The 20,243-nt window shown below is 42.4% G+C and overlaps 1 non-coding gene across 1 annotated transcript; it reads right to left on the bottom strand.

Annotated features, from left to right (window-relative positions):
* Positions 1-345: 345 nt before the first annotated feature.
* LOC138568553 (U6 spliceosomal RNA) lies at positions 346-452 on the bottom strand. The gene has a single exon (XR_011302885.1). It is a non-coding gene; the product is annotated as a U6 spliceosomal RNA (small nuclear RNA).
* Between the last annotated feature and the right edge of the window lie 19,791 nt (positions 453-20,243).

The following is a 20,243-nucleotide window of genomic DNA, read 5'->3' as shown; positions in this document are numbered from 1 at the left end:
TTTGTTTTATAGGTGAAAAAACATACAGGTGCCACCGAGTCCATAGTCATTTTTACTGTCCACGGACATCATTGGAAGTGGGGTGGTTCAGGGTGAGTTTTGTTATTTGTAGGTGTATTGGACGTACTCGTGATATTGTTTAATTCTATTGTGGTGGCTCCAGGCCATGCCCCCAAGAATCTGGCTACTGACCCAGGCCATAGTTATGTGTGTATAGTAATTATTAGTAAAGTAGGGGAAACATGTAATAGTTGTAATATGTTGGACTGATATAATTCAAGTATATACAGTATTTATGGAATCTGTATTTGTTTCTTTTTATTTTTTCATTTTTTTCATTTTTTTTTTCATATGGAACGCTTCACGAATTTGCGTGTCATCCTTGCGCAGGGGCCATGCTAATCTTCTCTCTATCGTTGCAATTTTAGTATATGTGCTGCCGAAGCGAGCACTGTATTTGTTTCTTTGAGAAGGAAAAAAGTAGGATAATAGTGGGTATGGTTACGTAGTTGCATATGGTAATAAAGCTGGAATCTCTGGTTCTTTTTCTATGAAAACAAAAACGGTACAATTTGTTAAACAAGATAGTTTAAAAACTTTAATTGCCTACAATTCTACATTTAGATTTACTTGTTTGACCCTCATAAGTAGTACATTCTATGTACTATGTTTGGTACAACATTAGTGTCTGGTTGTATTGAAATGAAGTAATGATTGGGTCATTGGGAAAAGAAATCCACAGTAGATTTTAAAAAACTGACTGTAAATATATATGTGTTTTTGAATTTATTTAGTTTTAAAGAATGGACATGTTACAAAATACTTGTGGTGGGTAGCATTGATATATTATGTGAGTGTAATGGAGATATGATGTTTGTTTGAAGTGTGTTGTAATTAAGGGTATGTTTAAAGTAGTTAGGTACCTGTTGGTTTCTTCAAACTACATTGGAATTTACACAAAGTTTTGTACTAACAATAAGTGTGATGAAATATTTGAAGTGCATTACAATGAAAGATATTATGGATGTAGATAGATAACCGTTGGCGTATTCCAATTGTCTTTGATTTTTAAATTTCTATTGTAGTACTATGGATGTAGTAAGATATTCGTTGGCGTATTCTGGATTTGAGTTGTTTGACCGTAGTAAAATGATTTGCGGTGGATTTGACCATAGTCAATTTCACCACAAATCGCTTTTCACTTTGGCCAAACAAACCAAATTTTGCCTTACACCAACTGCCCCATCCGCTACTGACCTGTTTGCTTGCTGCCGCTTCCTCTGCACCTTTGCAGTGTCAGATCCATCCCTCTAATGCGGGTCGGATTCGATGCCGCGGGGACCTTTTACTCTTTTTCTTTTTTTCTTTTTTCGGTCCTCCGCCTCCAATGTTGAGGAAGCGGGGGGACAACCTTGCAAGCCCCTGAGCCCAAAAATACCAAACATGGGGAGCTGAGTACACCCCTGCAACAGTCTCTCCACATGTTTGGTATTTTAAAAAATTGATCGAATGGTACTGCCCTAATTTGGTCAAATGTACTATTCAATCGATTTTATTCTGTCAAAATGGGTAATACCCGTCTTTTTCTGCCTTGGACATTAAAATTACTATTGTAGTACTTTGGATGTAGTTAGATACCTGTTGGAATATTCTAACTTTGTATTAAACTATACATTAGTGAGTACATTTGGGTTGAAGGAATATTAAGTAGGTATTTGTTAGATTTGTTGGTAACCTATGTTTTGGAGTACCAGAAGTGTCATTACATTCAGACCAACCCCTTTTCATGTCATATGCAGTATAGTGGCCTAAAGTGGTTGTGGCACCAGTGTGGTATATTATGCCCACTGTTCTGAAGGTTTTCTTGCCAAGAGATACTTGATTATGTGTAAAGCTAGTAAGCTTACAGTTTAATTAAGTAGGCATGTGTTTGATTTGCTGATAGCCTATGTTTTGGAGTAACTGAAGTGTTGTTACATTCAGACCAACCACTTCTTTTCATGACATATGCAGTATATCAGCCTGAAGTGGTTGGAGCACCAGTGTGGTGTATTATGCTTACATTTGTGAAGGTTTTCTTGCTAAGAGATACTTGATCGTATGTAAAGGTAGTGAGCTTACAGTTTTTTCTGTTACCCTCTGCATTGTACCTTAGAAGCATTAGTATCACATATTGGCTATGTGAGTTTATTTGTATAGCAGATCGATTGTCTGAATTGTAAAAAGGTCATCATATGCCATGATTTGTATTATGCAGATGCTGGTGAAATTGAATGGATTCACTATTTGGTATGGATGCATACACAAATCATTTATTAGGAATGTGCTCCTATGAAACATGTTGCATAGAGTAGATGTATGTTTCCACTTGTATGAAATCTGGAAGATTTCATTTATTGGGATGTTTTTGGTTTCTAGTACTTGTAGTACGTCCATTGGGAATTCTTGTGGCTCTTCCTGCATGTTTATGGTGAATTTTACCATTCCTATACAGTAGTCCCATTCTTGCCTTATACCCTAGACACTGTAAGTGCTACTAGGATTGTTTGTGGCATTACTATGAAGGACAAGCATTTGCAAACACAACTGGTCTGAGTCATTTAAGTAAATGTTGCGAGCAAGTGGTGGTAATTGGAAGAGAAGATTTATTGTTACATTTGAATAGCAATTTACTCCAGTTGTGTTGCTGAGTTATAATGGACCAGCGAGTTATGCCTCTGTATGCATTGATAGGCCTGCAGTTGATGTTTGAGAAAAGACATTTGTCTCTTTGTCTTCTGATGGACGTGCAGTTCTTTTTAGACTAGAGATTTTTGTGGTTGTATTATTTGATGGTATAGCAGTTGTTGTTTGCTTTTTTAGGAGCATTGCTTGAAGACTGCAATAGGCTCTGTTTGTATTATTTTTCTTTTGAAAGTTTTTTTTACATACAGGTGCATACATAGATGGGGAGCGTATAGTGCACATAACCTGTTGCATTCTAGGATGCCAGGAATGTCAGCGTTGACTGTTTGCATCAAAGTTAACTGCGAATAGACCATTGAGTGTACAGAGACGTACTAGTGCTATATAACTCACACCTTCTTTGAAGACTGTGCTGCCAATTCCAATCAATGGTTGATAGAGTGGTAGACCATGAGATTTGTGAACAGTGACAGAATATCAAGAGATAGAGAGAATTGTTCTCTGCATACATTCATGTCTTTGAAAAGATAGAAATGTGGTACTACGTGGCCTATTTGTTTAAATTCTGGAAGTTTGTCAAAGTGGTTGTTGACAAACTGAATGTTGCTGTTATGCGGATATGTATGGAAGCCAACAACTGTACCAATTGCTCCATTGACTAAACCTTGTTCTATGCCATGGTTACATTTTCAGATTACTCTGCAGTTTAGACACAGAGTTAATACTTTTTCTAATCCAGTTGTGTTGGTGATACATTTCTCTAAGCTATTTAGTCATGCTGTTGCTTGTTGACAGGTAGGGAATGTCATGCCATGCATTTCTAGTTTGTCTGTGGAGCTGATAAGCACTATGGTGTGAATTTCTTTTTTCAATATGTTATCGTTGGATTTAATACAGCTTGAAAAGGTTGGCATTAAGGACATGCATTTTATATTTTGTTGATTTAATTGCTCCATGACATCAGGGGCGGATGTGTTTGTCCATATAACTCATGGATTAGTCTAATATTTAAGATGAATTTAGCATCTTTAGTAAGCAGACCAGTTCTGATGCTTTTTATAATGTTAGCATATGTGAGCTCTGTAGACTGACGCATGTTTTGAGTTAGTTCTCTATAGCGAAAATGTTGCTGGAGATTACATTTCCAATGCAGCCAAGTGTTTTACAGCATTGTTTGTGTCCTAATGTTTAATGTTTTGAACATAGGTTGACCTTTTACTGGTGTAAACTGTAGAAGGTCTCTGAAAGCAATAACGTGTTTTCCTCGAAGTAGTTCTTCACAGTTGGTTTTTAGGACTTCTTGCATTCTCAGATGAATTAAATCCAACATGAGGTTGGAAACAACACTTACCTTATCTATGAGGAGCACTTTAATTTGTTTCAGAATTCTGCATACTTCAGTAGCAGCTTCTGCTGATAATTTGTAGTATCCAAATTTGTTTTGTTGTTCTATTGGAGCAGTAGTTGATGTAAAGTTACACCTCCTATGTTGTAGGCAGCTAAACCTGTGGGGGATTTCACAACAGCTGAAAGGTTGTTTTTTGAAGTCTGATAGAAATGTTCTGTTTATTTTACTTAAGAACGTTGTGCCATGTCAGGATTAGCCCCAGAAAAAATTATTGCAAGATTCACAAGTACATTCCCTTTCACTACGAAAGCCTGGAACCTCTACTCTTTGGAATAAATCCTTTTCTGTTCGCAATGCCGTTCACTCGAGCATTCCACATCCTGGTTTTCCTTGGGTTCATTTTCGTTTTCCAAAAACACACGCTGCGAGGTTGCCATGGTGACTATGGCGTCCTCTCCATGCCCGTCACGTAATGTGATCTCGGAGAGATGGTGTTAGGCAAGGTCGCGGCCACCCTTTATAATGCTTCCGGGTTGCATCACTCACCGCTTCTGATTTTGATTTCTGAAATCTTGGCTAGTTCTTGTCTTACTGTTTGGTACTTCTGCTCTTGTACTTTCCTGATCTTGCCCGTACCCTAAAATCCCTTACTGAAGTTTTCCCTGGTTAACAAATACGGTCCGTGTGCGGACTTGTCTTCGCTTTCTTTTTTCAACTTGTAATTGCCAGCACATTGAATTACCTCGGAACATTTTTTGACCACGCTTCTGTCTCCTGAATTGATCACCGCTCTAACCGTAAGTTACTGATCCCGGAACGTTTTAACCATTCTCTGCTCTGCCATTTCAATGTGACATCGCCTGCACATTATTTCCTCTATTTCCTGATTCCTACCTTATCTGCCTGGTTTTCCTGTCACTAGTGGAACGCTGCATTTTCTCCAGCCAATGAATTACAGTGTTATCATCCTCACGCTGCACCTTTGAAATCAAGCCTTTGGAGGAAAAACCCTTATCGCATTGCCACCGCTGCATTTCCATCTCAGCTCAATCTGTTGGAGGAGTTACCATACTGCCCCAGGGGGAACATGCATGACCCTAAAGACAGTGCACAAACTAGATATTGGTACTACAAGCGCTAAGGTCAACAGGCGTCCTCGTTCTGTCGGGACAGGCACTGGACTAGAGACTATTGCACTCGCCTAGGCATCCTCGTGCCGTCGTGTGTCAGGGATATAGGTTTGGCTGTGCAGAGTTCCCATTGGCAGCACTTATTTCATCCTCACAGTTTGGTACGTCAATCCTGGTTTCTACTTTGACTTATGTTATTGCTATAACAGTCTACAATCATTGTTCTTTAATTCTACTCTCTTGATTTTTCTATCTGTTGCTGTGTTCCTTTGAGTACTGTTTGTGATCATAGTTTCCTCCTTCTCCTGCAGTCAATGGTGTCTCGTGTCCTCTGAGGTCTGGTGTGGTGTTCCCATCTCTCGTCTAATTGATTCCTTTGTATTTTACTTTGGAAGTATAAAGGGATACATTGGTAGGAAGAATTCTATGGCTACTCTTCGAGTTCTACTACCGTGCTCCTGATCAGGCCATGGTGTTTCCTGACATGCCAGAACAAGCATCACCGCGTACATACAGAAGCAAAGGTTTATAATGCTTCCATCTACAAGTTTTAGTTTCATGTTTAAATCCATGAACAATTTCTTCAGTGACTTCTAGGTAAATGGTGAGTTGTTCATCTGTTAGCTGTGATCTAAGCACTGACAAATTTTCTTTTAGATTGATGCATGGTATTTTGTACATCAGTCATGGCTATGTCTGCTTCGTTTAGAACAGGTGGTTCTCCAAGTCGCTCTTGGCTTCCTGTAAGAGAAAGTTGACTGCCCTCAGGAGTGTTTTTATTTAGTAGAGCTTCGATGTCTTCTTCTTGTTGGCATTCATTGTCCAACATTAGTTTGTATTGTTTGAAATTGACATTTCTTATAATGCTTTCATTTGCCATGAATGCAGTTTCAAATAAGTCATGATCACCTAATAATTCTTCTTCTTTTTTCTAAGGTTTAAAATGTTGCAGTAGGGCCATGTAATAAAGTTATCTGTGTTGTGGAGATTTAAACAATAACTTTACATGATTAATTACAGTGGGCTTGGTATGTTTTACTAGGCTTCCTTCACAAGTTGATTCTGATTATTTGCCAGTTGTCCCATCTGGCATGACATTGTTTTTGTAGGAGTTTGGGGCAATGTTGTACAGGCACATGCTTTCCAAAGCAGTACTTCGGTTTGGGTAGTATGTGTCAATGTAATTGTTTTTTTTTAATGTCCTGTCTGTTTGGATTATTTGTAGCTATTGTTTCTATCTCTTCGCAGGATTTTAGTACTCTTTTTTGGAATGGATTTGCCTTTTAAACTGTCCTAACAGAAGACATCAATTTATTTTCTTGTCCTTTTCCGCAAACTGGTCTAGGGAAGCCAAACCAACATTTTGTATAGTTATTACCTTTGTTTTTATATCAATGTAAGCGTATTTGCCATATTTACTTTTTTGAAAGCTTAGATTTTTGCACGTAGGTCACGATGTGTGGTTTCTGAAGGGATGTCGCAGGTATTGTGTTTTTCAATAAACTATGAAACAGTGGCATCACTGTCATGGCCAAATTTGGGAGCATCCTTTATCCAAAAAAGCAGGTGGATGTGTGGTGCTTCTCTGGTATGATATTCTTTTCTCAAAAGGAAGTGTTCCACTTCTCTGAGTGAAGGCGTAGTTTTATTGCGGATGAAGTGCAGCATGGCAATGAAGTGATGGTGAAAGTACCTTGATACATTGACAGGGTCAAGAAAATAGCATTCTCCTAGTGTTTTTATATCTATTCCCTCTTTATTTTGGAATTCAATGCATAAGAAGGCATACAAGTCGTCCCATGCATATTCTACACAACTTAAAGTAACAAACTATATGGGTGGGCCTAGGTTCCTTAGCATCCAACATGCATCAGTGTGACTTTAGAACCAGTATTCTTTTGTACCATGCATGTTTGCTAAGAGACTTGTGATACTTGTCTGCAAAACTTCATCTTTGTATTTTATCTTCTGAAAATATTGGGTAGCTTTCATGTTTAAAACATTAGAGTCTGATTTTAATGTGTGTGTAACTCCATAACAGAGTTGCTAGTTCACTTTCAAACAGGAGGTGGACAATGTATTCTACATTCTGTCTGAATCTGGGGTCTTCAGAATACATTTGTAAAAAGCCATAGTCTGATGCAGTAATTTGTGTGGATCTTTCATCATCTATTACTCCTTTTACTGTTGGAAAGAGAAGGGGAATGGAGCGTGCTTCTACACTTTTCTCCCATATGTTCATTGGGGAACCTTTGGTTTGACACATTGGACATGTTTCTAATGCATCTTCTATGGTGTCTTTGGAGTGTAGTGGTTGAAGTGTATACTGGTCTAAAATTTTGGCTGAATTAACAGGAGGATCTACACATTCAAATTGGCCAGTTTGTGGTGAATCTTGAATTATTTGGTTGGTTTCTCTTATATTTTCCTCTATGTTTATATCTTTTTAGTATTCATTGTTTTCTTTGAGACATTGTAGGGCTGTGTTTAAGTCAACTAGTTGTTGCCAAATATTTTATTGGTACACCATTAACTAGTACTCCTAGAGTTTACATTTTCTTTAAGATCCAATGGCAAATATACTACTTTTAGTAACTCATATGGATGCAATTTGGCTGTTTTCAGTTGAAGGCGTATTATAGCTATGTCAAGCTTTGTATTGTAGTACGTGCAAACTATTGCAGGGTCAGTATTTTGTATTTTGTATTTATTTTCTGTTATTAAATATAAAGCTATTTGGGACCATTTGGATCCCTCATTGTCCTCTATTTTGTAAGCCATATCTATATTTGTCCTCTTTTTATAAACTGGACTGGTATTTCAGCAGATGTGTTTTGAAACATAGCTATTACTTTTTTAAAATTGTTTGTTTGGAGAGTGTTGTTTGCAAGGTTTTCGCTAATGTTTTCTGAAGTTAAATTTGGTTTCAAAACATTTACTTTGGATGTGCTCTATTTCTCTGTTTGGCTCTTCCATGTAGAATGTTATTTAAATGTTACAGTTCTAGAGCAGGAGTTTTTGCATAGTACAGTTTACACACACGATTTCGTATAGCGGGATGGTGTGTTGCTAACATTTTGATGCAGTGGAAGGTGCTTTTGCAATCAGTTCCTGAAATGCAGACTAATAAATGTACTCGGAGTCCAGTGTGGCTGTGCACTTGGCAGGAATGCATGGTTTGTCAATTTTTCATTCTACTTTTGTTGAAGGATTGTTGGCGGACGTTACATATTGAGCTGAATGTCCATTTGTACACTTGGCTGTTTGTTTGGACGAAAGGAACATTTGGATGAAAGTTTGTTGGGGTAGTTTTTTCTATACAGGTTTCTTTCGCCGTAATAGTGTCTCCTACTATCTCATACCCTTGGCCATTACTCTCTATGGCAATTGAGTTTTTGTGTTCTTGTTTATAGGATTCATCAATGAAATATGGTTCTGTGCTGCTTGTGTGAATCCATTCATCTTCACATATGTTTGAAAGGTATCTACATTGACATTCAGCATGCTTAGAAGTACATTTTGTAACGTTTTCATTAATTTAGTTAGTGGTTTCATTCTGTTTAAAATTAATATAAACAACTTTGTCTTTAGTAGAAATGTGCTGTCAATTAGAGCTTCGAAGATGGATCTTCTGCAGTCGTTTCTAAGGGTAGATTGTGACTTTTAAGCTGTCTTTTTAAGATTGTGAAGAACTCTACGGTGGAACATTTTATGTAAAATTCATCTTTTGGATGCTTTACTTTGTCTATGTTAACATTGGTAGATACAGTGTTAGGTTCATTAGTAGGTCTTCTTTTTTTTGTACATCTTTTTTTACTTTTAGTTTTTGCAAGAGGGGCCTCACTTCTTTTAGTGGTGGCTGTTTAGGTTTTCTAAGTGAGGTTACTAGCTGTTTTGTTTTAATGTTGGATTTATATATGGCCTGCTTTTATTTTTCTTTGTTTTATACAGAGTTGGTTTTTAATAGGCATTATCTGTTGGGAAAAAAAACATTTGGGGTTGAAAGTTGTGGAATTAATATGCATGGGTGTGTGGGTGTGATTGTTTGTCTTTTTGTTTATTTTATTTATATAGCGCACCTGACCCATGGGTATCTGGACGCTTTTAGTATAATGTTACATACAGAGAAAATACATTTTAGATATTAATAGATTGTTGTGTAATTGTGTAGTGGGATGATAAGTGTGGTTGGGAAGGTTGTAAGAGTAAGATTATATACAGGTGTGATGGGCTTTGGTTAGTGATTAAGGGAGTGGTGGTGGGATTGAATAAGTAGGGACATTATGATGTTTTGAGGGAACCGTGATTGTTATAATGGTGTGGTTTAGGGCATAGGTATGAGGGTTGTGTGGGTGTAATGGAAAATGGGTGATGAAGTGTGTATTTGTGGTAATGTGTGATAGTGATTTCAAATGCAGTGAGTGTGAAACTTCTTGGGGTGGAATTAGGTCCTAATGTGGATAGGGGTATGGAACTGTAAGAACGTACAATTGTGGTATAGAAGTTGATGAGAGATGGATGTGTTGTTAGCCAGTAAGGAATGGGTGGTGTTTAGATGGGAATAGAAAGAGTTTGAATGTTGCAATATAATGAGTAAGAGTGAAATACAATGTTTTTGACTCGAAAAGAATACTCTAGGCTAATACATAAAATACATTGTTACAATTAGAGAGATATACATGCTATTTTAATGTACTTTGTAGGATGTGAAGAGTGTTCTTTCTTCGGTAACAGTCTTTGTAAATCTTCCATTTTCCTGTAATTATAAAATAAGGTTAGTGGGTATATGTGGTAATGGTGAAGTACTTTTGGTAAGAGAGGTTGTTATCTATGAAGGTAGGAGGAGTTGTTGGGAAACGTTTTTTAATAAAGTTGTGTTATGGGTGGTGTAGTAAAGTATGTTAACTATGCTGTTAGAACAAATGGAGTATGAGTAGTGCTGTTTGGGACATTACAAGGAACATGGCAAAAAGGGTTGTGTAAAAAAGATGCATATCTAGGTTATTTTTGTGCTGGTGAAATTAATAAGGAAAGTGCTGTGTTTGTGGTGCAATGTTATTGTGATATGTTGCAGTGTTTTTAAAGAATAGGGAAACTGTTGCCTAGTGGTAATGCAATGTCTGATTGTAGTTGCAGAAGTGTTTTTATTTTATTTATTGTGCATTTCTAAGGCTCTTATACATCAAATGAATTGTGTTTCAAAGCACCCATAGTAGGTGTCTTATAGTAGTAGCTGGGAAAGAACAGTACTTTAAATGTAAGGTGAAGTGATGTATATAGGTACTTTGCCAGTATACACATATGTGTGAGCAGGTGGAGAATGGTGGTACTATAAGGGATGTAACAAGAGAGGTTGGAAAGTGTGACATTTATATGGAATGAAAAGTGGCACTTAAAAATGTTCTACAAATCTCTTGCAACTGCTTTTTCTTTCTTTTTGAAAAAAGTTACACACAGTGCTGCTATAAGTGTACATATGCATTATTTTACATTCATCAAAATGCTCCTAAAAAGAAATGTTTTTAAACGCACAACATTGTAAGTAAATGCCACTTGATGTGAGCAAGTGGTGAATGCTGCAATACATGGCAGTTGATAAAAAAGAGAATATGCTTATTGAGAAGCATATTACATGGTAAGTAGCAGCAACCCTGTATATATATATTTAGGAAGGTGTTAAAAAAACGTTTCAAAATATAAGCATATCTGTACCATGTCCTGTCAGATGTAGATATTGTTGAATCTGCAAATTCACATTTTGGAGAGTTTACTGTAGTTTTTGACGCAGGTGGCTGAGAGTTCAAGAGTACATCTGTAGTGTTGAACTGGGGTGACAGGGTTACATGTAGAGTTTTTGGACTTGATTGGTGGATGGATGTGTGACTGTTTGAAAGCAGCCAACACGGGAGTGTTACAAACATAAAAGTAAAAAGGTTAGAAGCGCCGCCCTGTGCTACAGCGTCATCAAAGATTACATCACAAATGTAATTGTTGACATTACTGATGACATCACATATCAAATTAATTCTGATGAAAAATGTGTACTAGGGCTTGTGTTTACAATGTTGGTAGCAATATATCAGGGATGATCAGGAGTGGTCTCATGAAGAATCAGTACCCTTTAAAAATGTATTCAAGTAAATAAAAATTATATTGGAGTATTTGTGTTAATAAAACAACCTAATAATATGTACACATAGGACATGTGTGCAACATGCACCACAGAAGTACAGTATTTTTAATGTGGTAATTTTGGCTAGTAAAATAATGATTGCCACCATATCAGAGTTTTGAGTAATGTTATACATGGTATACATATCTAATAATTGAAGACTTACCACATACATGTGTTAGTACAAACAATACATATGAAGATCTGCAATGCATACAAATCTGAGGCACATGCAGGGAAACCTCTGCAAGGATGAAAGAAACAACACCATTAAAAAATGACAGTAACATTAGACTTCATCATCATGAACACAAATAAATTGTGGGTTTGAGGCTTGGTTATTTCCACATGTATGTGGACCACAAGCTGAGGCCAAATTGTAAGGGAATTACCTTAAAAACAGAAAACAAGGTTAATGTCTATATATTTAGCACCTTTAACATTTTTAGAATTCTCTCTAAGAACTGAACAAAACAACATGGCCTAGATATGTTAGTGAACAAAAACAGATATGGCATGTCATCAGTGATGTCCTTGGTGTTAGTCTTAGCAGTGCACTGTGGTGGCGCAAGTTATGATTGCTTAGCTTACCATAACTGGCACATTATGGGGGGGTTTCGGTTTTACGTGTAAACATAAAGTTCCATTAACAAAGATTTTTCACTGAATTTCATAGGTTTTTATTAGTGCAATTTAATCATAACATCCCTTAAACAAAGATTTTTCATTGAATTTCATAATTCGTACCAGTGCACCCTTAGTTTCTTATATTATAGTCACCCCCAATGTGGCAGTTTTAGAGTACACGAACAGAGCGAAAGTCAGTGGACAGCAGGTAGTATCAATAGAGCCCAGAAGCACTGGGGACAACAGAAAATGTTGTACCCTTCAACCAACATAAACATATACATAAAACAACAGTATTTATATTTACTACACCCAAATATACCTTTTTGTACAATTCAACATTTCAGAATTTAAAAACTATTTTTCCATTCATCACACAATATTATGGAGTGCACCACACACAAACCATAACTGTACACCTCAAATGATCAGTTCAGTACAACTCTTCATACAGACTGAGATACACCAGTAGCTCATTGCAAAACAACCTCACACCAAATAGTAAGTACAGTGTATGTATTTCTGTATTATTACCATTCATTATATAAACATTTCTCATAAGCAAATAACACCATTTATTATTTTGACAAAAATGACAAACACACTTGAATGGCTAGAAGAAAACGTTCCCAAAAAAAGAAATGAGTGATGATGAAATCTCTAATGGTAAACAACACATCTTTCCATATAAACAAATAATGTAAATTATATACAGCTCCTTTAACCTTGGATTGCTGATAGTGAGGCCCTTGTAAACATCCACTATGGCTTCCGGCCAGGTTTGGGGACTCAAGAGCAAGCCCTTAATCTGTACCTGGCAGGAGCCTCCTCTATTTTCCTAAGAGGTGAACCTCTCTACCTGGCATTCATTGACCCTAGCACAGTATTTGATAAAGTGGATAGAGCGGTGCTGTGGCAGGTGCTCGGGTCCATGGGATGCCCAGTGGAGTTGGTCAAAGTACTACAGATAATCCATGAAGACACTAGTGCATGTGTGAGATTTGGTGAACAGGGCCAATGCATAGGATTTTTTGAGGTGGTTTCGGGATTGCACCAAGGTTGTGTGGTAGCCACTGTTCTATTTGACCTCTATATTAAAGGCTTATATAAGGCACTGTTGGAAACAAACACCAATTCTCTTAGAATGGGTGCATTCCCCCTCTGTTGGTTTACGCAGATGACATGGTTCTGATTGCTCGCACCCCTATTGCCCTAAAACACTTAATAGATGCCTGCCTCATTACGACCCAGGCGGTAATCTTCCGTCATTACCGCCATGGCGTAATGAGCGTTTACGCCGTGGGCCGATGGCGTAAAGAGCGCCACATTACGACCCATCGCGCACGAGCATTACGCCATGGCGGTAATGCAATTAACGCCATGGCGGAAAAGGCCCCTACCGGCATCGTAAAGCGAGCTAGGTGCACTTCCGCCACCGTAAGTAGCGGCCACCGTAATTAGCGGCCACCGTAATTAGCGGTGGCCGTAAAAAGCAGAACCGGAAATAGCGTCATCGCGCCGGGACGGGAAACAGCACGTCAGCCATCTTTAAAAACACAATCCATTGCCACCCTACCGAACAACACCAGATCCAACCCTGACACCTGTCCCAACCAATCACCCACCCATCCAACTACCCAAAAATGCCTAAAGCTGTTAAGAAGGCATGTGACCGCCAGCGCCAGGAAAGATTCAGCCGGGAGGAACTCTGCATGCTTGCGGAGACCCTGCAAGACAACGCAGCTGTCGTTTTCTCCCCGGAAATGACCAGGACAGCGATAGGGAAAAAGAAGGCCATCTGGGCCCTGGTGGCCCAGCGCATCAGCGCGGTGGGGACCGTACCCCGCACCCCAAAGCAGTGCAGGAAGCGCTGGGACGACCTTCGCATACGGGTCAGAGCCGTCATCTCTGCGAACCGCAACCTTGCCCTGGGTACCGGCGGAGGGTCGGAATCCCCACTAAAACTCCAACCGTGGGAGGAGATTTGTGCAACCACGATTGGCATGGAAGCCATTGAAGGCGTCGGAGGGATGGAAAGGGGAGCTCCGACATCAGGCGATGAAGGTAGGTGCCTCAAACAAGACATGCCATAGTCACTGCAGTCCATTCATGTGTAGCACAAGGTTGCCCTAGAGTGTAAATGCAACACATTTCCACACTGCCCATAGCCACATGCGAGCACCACCCTGTATACACTGCTGGCACCCGCATACCTGCATCCACATTCCACACTAAAAGGAGACAACCTGCATGCCCCTGCCTGAAATCTGCCTCATCTACTGACCAGAATAATGTCTATCATTGTCATTCCAAAGTCCGCATACCCATCAATAACGCCCTCCCTCCTTTGCTCCACCACAGGCACAGATTCACACCCCGAGGACCAGGACACCCCTGCGACGAAGAGAGCCAAGAAGGCCAATAATACCGTCCCGCACCCTCAACCTCAGCTGCAGTGAGGCAGACCCCACAACAAGCAGGACCCACTGCAAGCATACCGGACGTCCAACCGGCAAGCACCCCTGTAGTCAGCAGGCCAGCAGCAGCTGCTCCACCTCTACCAACATTGCCTGCCACAGAAGGCACCGGGTCAGCGGCCAGCAGCAACATGGGTGAGACAGCTGCAATAGCTGCATGTTCAGACTCAGACATTGAGGAGCACGAAGTCAGAAGCCCCACTGACCTACTACATTCCCCCTGTTTGTCAGACGCCAGCCCCCATGAGGATCACACACAGGGGCACACAGAGGTAGAGGAGTGGCCTTCTACCCCATGCCCAGTCCTCAGTCCACAGGAGGGGAGCAGCCCCTCCATCACACCACCAGCAGGGGCAGCAGTCCCTCGAGGACATCACAGAACGGCAGCAACAACTGTCCACGATGCTGGCTGAGCATGCCGCGGAATGTGTGGGGGCTAGGGAAACCATTGAACAGGCCACGGAGACCCTAAGAGCCGAAGTAGCGCAGAGCACTGCCACCCTGAGGGATGCCATGCAGGCCATGTCCAGGGACATCTGTGCTGAACTTGCCGGCTTGCGTCGTGCGCTCACTGAGCTCACCCACACCCTACAGGACGTGCATGCACGGGGGCAGGCAGGGACATCCTCCACTGCCAGTTCTGCACAGAGCAGCCCCGTCCGACGTTCCGGACGTAACCTGCGCTCCACAGCCAGGGGTGCCCCGGGGGCCGGGAGAGGGGGCTTGTAACAGCCTGTGGCCACTGTCACAGGCATCTGTTGACACCTACATGGGGTGTGTTGGGGTGTGCAGGGGGGAGGGGGGAGGAGGTGTGTTGGGGTGTGCAGGGGGGAGGGGGAGGGGGTGTGTTGGGGTGTGCAGGGGGGGAGGGAGGAGGGGGTGTGTTGGGGTGTGCAGGGGGGAGGGGGGAGGGGGTGTGTCACGACGTTTCATAGTTTAAATACACTTTTTTCTTTCCCAAAATGAAATGTGTGGACATTTTCATTGCGTATGTGTGCTTTATTGGTGTACAGTCCACAGTGTGCATGTCCCAGAGACACACAGTGCCCCAAGTGCAGTCTCCATGTGATTCACACCAGCCGTGTGTGCTAGAAGCAGTGGTCGGTGATACTTTGGCGCATTGCACGCCCCTCCTGTGCGTCGCCTCCTCCATGGGGTGCCGCCCCATCTGCACCCTCCTCATCCTCATCGTCAGGTGGTTGCAGTTCTGTGTCAGGGGGCAGGGGCACATTCCGTCTGACGCACATATTGTGTAGCATGACACATGACATGACGATCTTTGCCACCTTCTCATGGTGGTACAGGAGTGCCCCACCAGACCTGCTGAAGCTTCGGAACCGTGCCTTCAATAGGCCAAATGTCTGCTCTATGACCACACGAGTACGTGTATGTGCACGGTTGAAGTCCTCCTCGTGCTGGTTCTGCGGGTTCCGGACTGGTGTAAGGAGCCACCTCTTCAGGGGATAGCCTGCATCACCTGTATGTAGGCGAGAATGTATGTGTCAGTCATGTCGTCTGATCAAGAACATGATGTGCCACCATGGCTTGCATCCAACTGTTACTTCGGCTCACTTCTACATGCACTAATTGATTCACACAATGCAACCAGTATATGCTCATGGCTCCCATGGCCTGTTTTGCATGCCATCACCCAATGTATGCAGAGGGGTTGAGTGCATTGTGAGTGCCCTTCCTCTGTCTCCGTTCTCTGTGTTACTCACAGCCAGGTGGAGTATGCATCATCCCCCCCCCCTGTCAGCCAGGTGGAGTATGCATCATCCCCCCCCTATCAGCCAGGTGGAGTATGCATCATCCCCCCCCTTTCAGCCAGGTGGAGTATGCATCATTCCCCCCCCCCTATCAGCCAGGTGGAGTATGCATCATCCCCCCCCTATCAGCCAGGTGGAGTATGCATCATCCCCCCCCTTTCAGCCAGGTGGAGTATGCATCATTCCCCCCCCCCTATCAGCCAGGTGGAGTATGCATCATCCCCCCCCTTTCAGCCAGGAGGAGTATGCATCATTCCCCCCCCTATCAGCCAGGTGGAGTATGCATCACCCCCCCCCTTTCAGCCAGGTGGAGTATGCATCATTCCCCCCCCCTATCAGCCAGGTGGAGTATGCATCATTCCCCCCCCTATCAGCCAGGTGGAGTATGCATCATCCCCCCCTATCAGCCAGGTGGAGTATGCATCACCCCCCACCCCCTTTCAGCCAGGTGGAGTATGCATTACCCCCCCCCTATCAGCCAGGTGGAGTATGCATCACCCCCCCCTTTCAGCCAGGTGGAGTATGCATCGGTACGTCATTCACCTGCTCACTTCCATGACATTGGACTCACCGAGTAGCCAGGATCTTGGGCCTGCATGTCGCTCCATGTAGCGAGGTATTGTGGAGTTCCTCAGGACCATAGAATCATGGGTTGATCCGGGGAATCGGGCACAACAATGTGTAATGATCTTGTTGGAGTCACAGACCATTTGCACGTTGATTGAGTGGAACTGTTTCCGGTTGCGGTACGGTACCTCCATGGCACGTGGAACCACCAATTCCACATGGGTGCAGTCGATGGCACCAATGCAACCGGGTATGCCGGCTAGTGCATGGAAACCCACTTTGGTGTTTGCAATGTCCTGGGCAGTCCGTGGTAATGAGATGTGGTCGTCTGTGTGCTTGAGGAGGGCATCGAGCACTTGGATGAGTGTTCGTAAGAATAATGGTTGTGAAATGCCATGCAAGTGCCCCACTGTGTGCTGGTAGGTGCCTGTGGCCAGGAAGTGGAGTACAGATACTACCTTCAGTAGGGGGGGGTGGCGGTTGGAGTTTCTATCATGCTGACGATGTCGTTGTGTATCATGTCTACGATGGCGGTGATGGTGTCCCGGTCCAAACGGGTGTGGATCTGCTCAGCAGTGAGGTTGTATGGATTCGCTCTGATGCGTGGGATTGGGGGCTGCCTGCGTGGTGGCACTGGCTGTGCTGGTGGGGCTTGCTGGGCCTGCCTTGCCCTCCTTCTCCTCCTGCGTCTCCTCTGTGCTGCCTGTTGTTGTTGTTGCTGTTGTAGCACATGCATTGCTATCAGGTCCTCCAGCCCCAACATTGCTAGTCGTATTGGTATCATTGTGGAGTGTGACTGGGTGTGGGAAGGGGTGGGGTGTGCTCTTTTTGTACTTCCTGAGTCTGTATTTCCTATACCTGTGCTGTTTCTGTGCACCTGTGGCAGCTGCATTCACTTTACATGGCCCTTTACGGTTGGTTCGCGATGGCGTAATTAGCACCATGGCGGCAAGGTACTTAACGGGCTGGGTGATGGCGTTAGGTGCATGTCCGCTTAGGTCGGCATTTGCGTACCTTTCCGCCATGGCGCTAAGTACGGTGTGGCCGGTCGCGTGCGCGCACCCTTAGCGCAGTTAGCGATAGCGTTAACTACGATGCCGCTAATGGCATCGTAGTTAACGGTCACGGGTCATGATCGGACCTGGCGGAAAACGATGGCGGTAACCATTTACCGCCATCGTTTTTCACTTAGCGCCAGGGTCGTAATGAGGCCCAGCCTTTATGTCAAACCTTAAGCTATTGGTAAACTCCAAAAAGTCGGCAGAGGTGATGTGTTCGAGTGGAGGAGGCAGAGGGATAAAGCTGCGAAAAATGTGGAGCAGTGGTGAAATTATCCCAAGGGTAGAAAAATTTGACCATTTGTGCGTTGCCTTTAGTGAATACTGACAAGGGGCCTCACACATAGAAAAGCAGTGCTCCAAAATGAAGCAGGCCCTAGGGGGTTCCATATGCTAATAGCCCCGCAAACATATTGCCATTCAAAAATATCGCCATATTTTTGCGCGATTTTGAGGCCATGGAACCTGTGGGGGACAACCCCGCAAACCCCATCATTTCTTTAATGGGAGGTCACCCCTGCAACTCCCGGTCCCAATAACCCCATTAATTATCCCCACTAATAATATCGCCTGTGGCCTTACCACACGGCCATATATATGGCAATACCATTGGTGGCGCTAATATTACCTGATACCCCCTCGGGGCCTGTCTTGTTTTAGGAATATGTGCTTAGGCCAGCCAATTAAAATTATTTTGGAAGTCTATAGCGCACAAATCAAGGCTGCAACAAATTATGGTGCGGCCCTTTGGGGCATTGAGAAAATCACCCCCATTGAAACAAAAGCAAACACCTTTTTAAAAAAACAACTCGGTTTACCTAGCTCCACACCGAACTATGCCGTACAAATTGAGCTAGGGCTCTCTAATATATGTGACGATTGGCAAACGGCCCCATTTTTACATTGTTTGACGCTTTGGTCAAACCCAAAAGCTAGTATAACGCACATGATTATTAAAAGCCTGACTGTTAGTTTGTTGTGGCGCAAAATACCTTGGCTGAACTTCATCTCCAAGTGCGTACTACAGCTGAATGCCCAGAGTCTGCAGTGCCTGCATGTCCTTCTAACACTGGTTGTCGTAAACACATTTAAGCAGTTGTTTCTTTCTATTTCAGGTTAAACATGTATTCAGCCCTATCTTCTGCATAGCAATAAACTCACAGATTGCTGGGCACTGACTAGGGCTCGTATTAACTCGCTATGGCTTAGGGTACGAACTAAAAACTGGCTCAGTACTAAGCAGTCTACAGTTTGCTTTGTTTTATTCTGTCCTGTCTATCAAGACATTAGAAAGAGGACCATTGTACCATTGCTCAAAGATGCTGGCTTTATTCAAGTCAGACATGCTTTGATATTTTTGTTGAGAGCAGAAACAACCCCAGTGGCATGGGACTGCCTAGAATTCCTCAGAAAAGCCTGGTACTGGCTGAAGAAAATGCTCAATGGTTGAAATGGAATTAGCATTTTCCTCACATTTTTTTTCTTTTAACATGATTTAATGTGGTCCTTGTTTTTAATGATGTGAGTATTGTTGCAATGTTGTTTTTAATGCTGCTTCATTGATTTTTCTTATCCAAGTAAACATTGCTGATAATGAAGATATATGATATGGCATTTATAACGCGCCTGCACACAAGTATTTCTAGGCGCAAGAAGACAAGCAGTGGGAAACAGAGGGAGGACAAAGCAATGATCTTACTAGACCTTGTGTCATACAGATCATGCAAGTGCAGGGAAGTGAATAATTCCAGTAAGCAATACGAGTGCAGGGAAGTGGAAGGGGGAAGTGCTAGGGGAGAAATGCAGGTAACTCAAAAAGTGCAGCCAGTGAGTAGCTCATAAGTGCAGAGAGAAGGGACTGTAGGGTTTCAGATACAGACAATAAGTGCTGGGGGAGCCCGGAGGCAGTGGAAGGGCAACTGGACATGCAGGAGCCTGGACCTGAGCATAGGTAATTATGGACACACTGCGCACTACTCCACACACTGACCTACTTTGCCATACTGTGTTCAATCACACTGGCCTCTCGTATTGCTTACAGGAATTACTCTCATTCCTATCCCACACGGGGTACGAGAGGAACAGCACAAACCTTTATTACATGAATGAAACATGTCTCATAAAGGTAAAGATGAACCTTATCTACCCTCACTCCACACCTGTTAGATAGTAACCTGAACTAGCAATCACAAACATTTATAGTTGTTCATACAACAACCCCTCCAATCATCGCTAATAGGCATCTAGTGATAACTATCACCTTGAACCACACTGTCCACCAGCACGCTCACTTGTTAGTGGCTCTCGCAAATTGTTGACACACAAGCTAGTAGCTGGAACACCCCTCCCTTACTCACTATCCATGGGGTGAACCATGTATGTGAAGCACAAGACAGCCCATTACACTGTG

The sequence above is a fragment of the Ambystoma mexicanum genome, chromosome 2p (assembly GCF_040938575.1).
Source record: "Ambystoma mexicanum isolate Mex_15411 chromosome 2p, UKY_AmexF1_1, whole genome shotgun sequence".
NCBI lineage: Eukaryota > Metazoa > Chordata > Amphibia > Caudata > Ambystomatidae > Ambystoma > Ambystoma mexicanum.
The sequence above is the reverse complement of the archived record's forward strand: the minus strand, read 5'-3'. Positions and strand labels throughout refer to the sequence as shown.